Raw genomic sequence first — 9534 nt, forward strand, 5'->3', positions numbered from 1 at the left:
TCTTCTTCTTCTTCTTCTTCTTCTTCTTCTTCTTCTTCTTCTTCTTCCTGTCTTAAATATTCTTCTCTCAAAGTCCTTCCTTTCTGTTTACTCTCTCTCTGTGTCAGCTGGTCATTTGCCCTTGACCTAGGGTTAACTTTTTTCAATCCTGCATATGGAAACCTCTTGGATTAAAGGTGTGTGCTAGGGCTGAGCCAAAAGTAAACAGAAAGGTCTTAGATTATAGGTGTGTTTTAGGGCTGAGCCACACCAAATAAGAAACAGATTTTTACAGTTCATAATCTTGGGGTTCACCATGGGATCAAATATCCTGCGACAGGAGTGGGCCTTGAGGTTTCCCTATTTGTGGGTCAAAATATGAGATCTCAGCTCTTCTTGCTGTGATGCCTTTACTCTTCCATCATGGATCTAATCCTCTGAAACAGTGAGCCCAGACTAAACAGTTTTCTTTATAAGCTGCCTTGATCATGGCGTCTTATTACAGCAATAGAAAAGTAGCTAAGACATTTCCTCAAAGATGTTCTTGTTTTCTTTCCTTCTTGTGGAATAATTACATGAACGCTGACTTCAGGCTATCCCAATACTCAATGATTGTTTCTGTTTTCAATGATCATTTTTTTCTGTTTCATGTTGGGTATTTTGCAGTATGTGTGTCTCTAGTCCCTTCGCCCTCCATAATGTTAAATATGCCATTAGTCCTATACTGAGTACTTTCACTTGGACTACTGAAGATTTCATCTTTCCTTCAGCTTTTTGAATATTTAAAACATAATTTTAGTGACTTTAAAATATCGTCTTGTCTCTAGATTTTATTAAGTTTATTTTTTTTTCTAGTCAGTTTAAACTGATTTTCCTCCTCATTATGGAATGTTTTTTGTTTTGTTTTTTGCTTCTTGATGTGTGTGATAAAAACTTCCATAGTGTGTATTCATTGTCTGTGGTGTTATGTTACATAAGGATATTTTAATATGAGTGTGTTCTCTGACCCCTTCCTGTCTGATCCTCCTCTCCTGTCTGCCCATTTGTTCCTTAGATGGTTTTCCTTCCACTTTCATGTCACATACATGCATGACTCTGTATCTATGTGAAATCTAAGAACCAAAAGCGAGGGAAAATATAGTATTTTTCTTTCTGAAGTTGGCTTAATTCACTTAATATAACCATCTCCAGCTGTATTCTCTTTCCTGGAAACAGCACAACATCATTATTCCTTGTGTCTGCCTGGTAGTTTTTGACTGGATGCCAGACATTGTAAATATCTTCTGTTTGCCTACTAGCTACTTTTGTATTCTGATAGGTATCTCTAGATTTGTTCTATGATTGCAGTTAAGCCTCCTGGCAATCATTTTTTTGTCTTTAGAATCTGATGTCAAGCTTGTTTCCTTCCTAGTTCTTAAGGGTCATTGTTGTTTACTACCTTGTTTGGGCATCCTACTGTTAGGGTCCAGAAGACACTGAAAGCCGAGACTCAAGTATTATGCAAACAACAAAAGGCATTTATTCTGCAGAAGTCCAGCATGCTGGGGCTACCACCTTCACAACCTGACAGTGGCCCCAGGGAAGTTGAAGGCCCTTTTTCAAGCCAGAGAAGGGAATTCCTGCTGTGGCCACATAACCTGGATTGGAATTGGCTGCTGGCCATAGAGGCTACATGACTTCAGTCAGAGCTTGGCCCATTTCCGTGAAGGCCATGTGACTCTGGTCAAGGCTTAGGGGGGCTTTTCAGACCAGTAGCTAAGCAGCCTTATCTCCTTAGGCCAATTGTCCTGGTCTAGCTGGTTTCTGTGGTTTTCCCTGCAACTGAAGTTCCTTTTTCTGAGGAAGGGAAAACTCAGGCTTGTTCTGTGTAGCAAGAAAACAAATATTTAATCAGGCCCTCTCACTACTAAGTTGTGTCAACAGTCAACACTCGAAACTGAAGAGAATAATTTTGCTTCAGGGGCTGCAGTGCACTTCAGTGGAATCTGGGTTCTGTCAACCATCTGCACCTGTAGCACAGACAGGAAACAGGGAACATGTGGATATCCGTTTGCCTCATTGGTAAGGAACCTCCTAGCCAGGACTTGGCCAATAGGGGGACAGCAAAGCTGAGGTGAACCTGCCTGGCTATGAAATGGGATGGGAGGAAGATAACAATTGCAGCGGCTCTCTCCATCTTGAGAATGTACCATATAGAAAATCTGCAAGTTTTAATTCCTTAGATCTATGGGATTTGGAATTCTAGCACAGCGTGGACAGTCTATAGCTCCAATAACGGAATATGGTAGCACAGAGAAGAAACAAAATGATTGTTCATAACACTAACTGAAATGATGATGCACAACAGATATTATAGGAGAGAGGTTTATTGGGTGGGGATGAAGAGAGAGAGGAGAGAGTGAGACGTGATAGGGGTGGGGAGGCAATAGAGAAAGGGGAGAGGGCAGGAGAGAGGAAGAGAGCACAAGAGAGAGAGAAAGTGGCAGGTTGGTCCTTTTATGGAGCAACTGAACCATGCCTGCCAGGTGTGACTACCTGGAGGGAGGGGTGGGGCGGAGGGGCACACATGATGACATCATAGGTTGCTAGGCAACCCAGAAGTAGGCTGCCTAAATATTAACACTAACACAATGTTTAATGCTCATAAAAGAAAAGAAAAAAAAAGAGGAACATGATTGCTGGCATGAAGACAAACCCCCCTCAAACCCTTGCTCTCTGATCTGACTGGATTTCCAACTACTGAAGCAAGGTCACAGCAAGAACTTTGGGAAGTTAAAAGGGCTCCTAATGAGGTGGGGTATGCATGCAAATAGGTCAGCCAGGATGGGGACAGCAGGGTGGGGAGGTGGTGTGGTTGGGTTGAATAAGGAAAAGTTAAAAGTCTTTAGTTCTTTCCAGACTCTTTATCTAAGCTGTTTTTCTGTAGTCACCAGGGATGGTTTTGCTTCTAATGGCCATGTTTCTGCTCTGTGGAAACCCACATCTCAGTTGAGCAAATCGGGACCAGGGTCTGGCATACCAGAGGCTCTCAATGGTGCCTCCTCAGAGGTCTCTTTTAAGTTTTCGCCAAAGAGGGATTGTCAAAGCATTAAAGCAAGTGGGGAAAGGCTAAATAAAACTCTTCAGGAAGCTCTGAAAGCTACGCTGCCTGTGACATCCTGGTTACAGGATGGAAAAGAGCAGTCTTCATGCGTGGGCATACTTCTCAGGAGATGGCTGGAAATCCGCTAAACCCAACAGCCCAGGCTAAGAGAAAGGCTATGACAACTTTGCGTCTCTGTTGAAGAGAAACATCTGCAGAGGCCCTGTAAAAACATCTGTATGAGGACCCCAAGGCTAGCGTGAAGGGAGCACTGGATTCCCGGAACATACTGGCCAGAAGTGTGCTGATGTAATAAAGTGACACTCGCCGGGCATTCCCAGAAAAGCAGCAACAGGGGATCCCTTCAGCAGACCCTTTCCTAGTGAGATAATTCAACCTGGCAGGCTTGACTCTGGGAACCACTCTGACCTCCCCTCTCCTCTTTTCCCCATTCACTTGAGTTTTTTCTTACCCAGCTCACAGTAAATGCCACCAGAAGCCACATAGCTACATGGCACGTTTCCCAGCTATAAGAACAAGAGCCCGGCCAGCCTGCTTCTCGAGAGCTGTGTTGGCTTTTCAAATCTGTTCTCACGTTGAAGCCTTTGCTGTCTCCCAGCTCAGGGACTAACAACTCTGAGAGTCTCTAAGACACGTAGAGTGCTTTTTAAACTACTAGAATGGCCTTCCCGACACTGTCAGATACCTTCCCACTGTCTTCAGAACTAACTTTAAAGGTTCTGTAACGGTTAATGTGGATGGATTATGCACATTAAGGGGGATCAGCACAGTGTTTCAGCACATGCAGAAACTACAGAAAAACAGTTTTCCCTCATTCTTGGCCTCTAGTTATGACTAATCTATCTATATTCAATTGTCTTTGCTGTCACAGATGGAATATGTGTCTCTCTGTGTCTAGATTGTTTCATTTAATGTTGTGCTCTTCCATCCCATCTGTTTGGTTGCAAATGGTAAGATGTCATCCTTTTTCTATAAGTACATATATTTCAGTGCGTGCACATAGACCACATCTTTTTTATTCTTGGAAATTTCATGCCCGAATACAATATTTTTAGATGATATCCACTGCCCTCTCTCCTGCTCCAACTCCTCTTGGGCTGACCAAATTTAAATAAGTTAATAATTTAACTACTAATAAACTTATTGAAGTAAATTAGTAGGGGGATGGAGAGGTGACTCAGCGGTTAAGAGCACTTGCTTCTCTTCCAGAGGACCCAGGTTTTAATTGCCAGCACCCAAATGGCCGCTCACAACTGTTTCTAACTGTAGTTCCAGGGGAATCCAATGTCCTCTTCAGACCTCAGTGGGCCCTGTATGCACTAGGTACACAGACAGACAGACATTCAGGCAAAATACTCATACACATAAAATAATAAAATCATAAAATAAAAAGTAAATTAATTAAAAGCAAAGAATTAACTTGTATAGGCCTCTGAGTCCAACGAGTGCTGTCCAGATATGTATCAGTGCGGGACCAGTCCATGGAAGCATGGTCAATTTACCAATGGCTACACCCTTAAAGACAACAGAGCCTCCACCCACCATAGCCATCTGCCAAGATCTCCTCAGTAAGGGTGAAGCCTCCTCTGTCCCTCTATCACCTCACTGGAATGCTGACTGGCTTGACCAAGCCCTGCAGGTCCTGGAAACCTGACAGGGGTCACATGGGAATGAAGACACACATACAGAACAGCTGGCACCGGGCGGGCTGCACTCACCCTACTGGAGAGCACCTACTCCATAACCCAGTACTCAGAGAGCATTTTATTTATTATGTCCAGCACAAGGAGCAGGGGTTAGCTACTCTTGGTACAAGGTCTCTTTAGGGGAGGAGTCTCAGGCTGTCAACATCTCGGGCATAATATGCCCCGCCCCCAGGCATGCACGGTGCTGGACTGGTGGTCTGTCTAGCTCCCTGTCTGGGCCCTACGGTGCTATCTAGTGGTCATCTTGCTCCCTGGACCTGCCTTTTCAGGCAGCGTTCTCCTAGTCTCCAGCTCACTTCCCGCCCCAGGGGCTTATCCAGGGCTGCGTGGCACTGGGACTGGTGGTCAGCTCAGGCTCCTTTTTCAGGGACTGTTAGGCTACTAATCAGCCAGATGGTCACAAGTCAGAACACTGAGTGTAGACACAGCCTCCATCCCTGTCACCTGCCGATGCACGCATAGCAGCCACACCTGCAACACCTCTAGGGGCGCAGATGGTTCTTAATCCCTTGAGTTAGTCTCTCCCTTGTCATGATATTCTCTATTCTCCTTCTCCCTCCCCCCCTTAAATTAACATGGTTACTTTATGGTTTATTTGGTTTTCTTTTTGACTTTCCTCTTTCTTTATTTCGTTATATTTTCCTCCTTACTATAATCCTAACATCTAATATTTTTATTTACTCTTTGAGAAGTTTATACATGCACACATGTATTTCAGGCATATTCACCACCACTCTCTCTTTCAACCCCTACCAGATCCCCACTCCCACCTTCATCTCCTCTATTTGATAGTATAACCCTCTGAGAACAGATGATGCTTCCCAGATACACACGGACATGAGGCTATATCTACTGGCCTCGTGGCAACCTACCAGGGGCCACATTCCTAAAGAGAACTGATTCTCCTTCCACTAGCAGCCACCAGTTGTCAATAGCCAGGGATGGGGACTGCTGTGCCCCTCCCTGTCCATGTGGGGATGCTGTCTGGCTTGATGTTGTGCTGGTCTTGTAGAGGCAATTCCAGTCACTGTGAGTTCCTGAGTGCAATGGTCTTGTCAGGTCCTGAAGATACTGTTTTGCCCCATTTCTCCTTGACCTCTGGCTGTCATAATCTTTATGAGCCCTCTTCTGCAGTGCTCCCTCAGCCTTGTGGGGAGCTGTGATGTAGATGTCCTATAATCGGCTGAGCATTCTACAGACGCTTACTCTCTGCGCTTTGACCAGTTGTGAATTTCTATATTAACTGCCATGCACTGAACAAAGACAGTTCTCTGATGAAGACTGACAGCTGCACTAATCGATACTCTAAATAATTTTTTAAACTCCACAGTACTTCTGCTTTTTATGTTCATACAACTCCGCGTAGCTCTTGTTGTTTGCTGTTCTGTGATCATTGCTGGTATGCTAGAGAGCTTTGCTCAATTTTAAGAAAGTTTTTATGTCTTGTTTGGTGTGGTATTGCTGTTAGAGAAGTTTTGTTTTCTCCCTTCTGAGAAGTACTGGGGACTGAACTCTCAAAGTAGGCTGCACACCAAGAAAATCCCAAAATAGAACCAGAAGAGTGATTCAAACCAACACATGCACAGATTGCAACACAGAAATGCAAAAGCAAGACAAGGACAAGATGAAGCCTCCAAAAGATCATAACCCCTCAATTACCAAATCCAAACACCCTGAGATGTTTGAAATGTGAGACAGATAACTCAGAGCATACTTCTTTAAAAAAATGATCGATGTCCATTATGATGGGTAATGTCACTTGTCAAGTTGACTAGACCAGGAATTGGCTGACAAGCCTCCAGACCTCAGACTATCTGGCACCCCTGTGAGAGATTGTCTTATTCAGTTTAATTGAAGCAGGAAGAGCTATCCTTAATGTAGGCAGCCTAGATAAATGGAAACTCAAGACAGAGGCAGCACCACTCTTTTGCCAGTACCCATTAGTTCATTCACAAGGTTGGCATCTTGCATCTGCCACTGCAGCCCCCGCCACCATCATTTGCTAATATTAGAATGCAGCTTCATCAGGAACCCATCAGCCCCGAACTGGAACTGCTGAGGCACTCAGCCTCAAAGACTGATGAACTGCAAAGTTTTCAGCCTCACCATTGTGAAGGCAGCTATTGCTGGGCTAATGACATGTAAGCCAATTTTTAAAATCCTCTTTTACTGTATGGGTGTTCGGTTGGTTCTGCTCCTCTAGATGACCCTGGCTAATACAGTCAGGAAGATAACAGGCTAGAAGTTGCTGTTGTGTGGCCTGGTAAATGAGAGGTGTCAGGGTAAGGAGGAAAGAGACTATTCCAAATAATGAGGGGAGGAATTTAAAAAACTTACACTATGTGTGAAGAATGCAGAGACATGAGGTTGATGGTACTCTGATGAGACTAGAGCCCAGGCAAGCAGAGCTCCCAAGGCACAGCTCTCCAGTAGAGCAGGAGGCTGGCAGAAGCCCAAGCCAGGTAGCCTTGACAGACAGATGGTCCCAAAAGACCAGCCCACAGCTCTCACAACCCCTCTCACCACCGCCCCCCCCCCCCCATGGATCTTCCTGCCCCTTATCTGATGGGATGGGCCAACAGAGGAAAAGACTTTTTACTAGTTTAGAGAGCTGTGGCTGGACCGCCTTAGGGCTGAGTTTAGGGAACATTCATAAGTCAAGGAACTTGAATTCAACCTGCCATAGCCTCAAGGTGAGAGATATCCTTAAGAGATATCTGCCTTTGGCTATCACACTGTTTAACAAGGTACTTAAAGAAACTGAGGTGCCCCAGGAATGTCATACAGGGACAGGAAAAGCACCTAAGCCTGGCACCAGCCAGAGGGGAAACTTGTCATCTGGAAAGAGATGTCTCTCACTCTCGGGGTATTATCTGGCTGTGTGTATCTGCATTTGTTTCCATCTGTTGCTGGAGGAAGTTTCTCTGATGATGGATAAGGAAGGCACTGGTCTATGGGTATAGCAGAATGCCATTAGGAGTCATTTTAATGCTGTGCTTCTTTAGAAGAACAATAGAGTTTGGTTTTCCCCAAGATCCCTGATTGGTATAGGTTCATGTTCTTGACCATCAAAGCAGCACTGAGTGTAGGTTCTATCTCATGGAGTGGGACTTCACCCAGATCAGATATTGGTTGGTTATGCTCACAAGCTTTGTGCCATTAGCACCAGCATATATTACAGGCAGGTCATTCTTGTCGATCAAAGGGTTTGTACCTGGCTCAGTTCTCCTTTGGTAGCATACAGCTTAACTTTCAGTGCCATGAAAACAGGGATGAAGGCCCTACATGGGCACCAGCTTGACTTCTCCATGTTAAATGAGTTGTGGAGGTGTTGTCTTCAGCAACGGAGCCTTACTGCCAGTTTGTGGAGAGCAACCAATAGCCTTGGCAATAGTCTGGGTTGTTTGGTGGTTTCTGTAGGGCCTCATTGGCCAACAACTCAATTAGGTGTAACCCATTCTTGGCACTGGAGGTTTTCATTTGGTGGTGAGAGATGTCTAGGTGGAGCTTTGCTTCCTTGTTATTTGGTGACTTCATTTAGACTTCTTTCTTATATTTATATATTTCTTCTACTGTAATAGGTTTCCATAATGATTCCTCAGATGTCCTTTAATTTTAGCTGCCCTTCCCTATAATCTCTCCTTTACCCTTTCTCCCTTCCCCCTTCATTTAATCCTTTCATCCCAGTCTCCCCACCTTCTCCCTTCATAAGTATATATTCTGTTTCCTCTTCCTTGTGAGATTCTTTCCTAATACCTAGTCCCTTACTCTATACCTAACCTCTGTGGTTATACAGATTATAGGCTGCTTATTGAAGACTTAACAGCTAACATCCAAAGTGAATACATAGCATATTTGTCTTTTTGTGTTTTCAATATCTCACTGAATATTTTTCTAAATCTATCCATTTACCTGTAAATTTTATGATTTTGTTTTTTTTTAAATACCTGAGTAATATTCCTTTATGTAAATATACCACATTTAAAAAATCCATTCATCCATTTATGGACATCTAGGCTGTTTCCAATTTCTAGCTATTATGACTAGAGCAGCAAAAGACATGGATGAGCAAGTGTCTCTGTAGTAAAATGAAGTATCCTTTAGGTTATATGCCCAAGAGTGGTATATCTGGATTTTGAGGAAGCTATGGAAGTTTTCTGATGGAGTTTTTAGGGTCATTTATGTATACTATCGTATCATCTATATATAGATACTTTGACTTCTTCCTTTTCTGTTTGTATCCTCTTGATATCCTTCAGTTGTCTTATTGCTGTAGCAAATATAGTACTTTAAGTACTATATTTAATAGGTATAGAAAGGGTAAACAACCTACCTTGTTTCTGATTTTAATAGTAATGCTTTGAGTTTCTTTCCTTTTAGGTTGTCGTTGGCTATGGGCCTGCTGTAAATCACCTTTACTATGTTGAGGTGTGTCTCTTGTATCCCTAATCTCTCCAGGACTTTTTATGATGAAGGAACATTGATTTTGGTTAAAGGCTTTTTCTGGATCTAATGAGATAATCATGTGTTTTTCTCTTTCAGCTTGTTTATATGGTGGATTACATTTATTGATTTACATATGTTAAGCCATCCTTGCATCTCTGGAATGAAGCTTCCGGATCATGGTAGATGATCTTCTTGATGTGTTCTTATATTTGATTTGCAAGTATTCCATTGAGATTTTTTTTTTTAATCTATGTAAGAAAAATTGTTTTGTAAATTTCTTCCTTTGTTGGGGATTTGTTT

The 9534-nt window shown here is 43.1% G+C and overlaps 1 pseudogene; it reads right to left on the minus strand.

Annotated features, from left to right (window-relative positions):
• Positions 1-5157: 5157 nt before the first annotated feature.
• Positions 5158-5281, minus strand: LOC129689883 (small nucleolar RNA SNORA17; annotated as a pseudogene).
• Positions 5282-9534: the final 4253 nt, after the last annotated feature.

Source organism: Psammomys obesus, unplaced genomic scaffold, assembly GCF_907164565.1.
Source record: "Psammomys obesus unplaced genomic scaffold, mPsaObe1.curated_primary_1811, whole genome shotgun sequence".
Taxonomy (NCBI): Eukaryota; Metazoa; Chordata; class Mammalia; order Rodentia; family Muridae; genus Psammomys; species Psammomys obesus.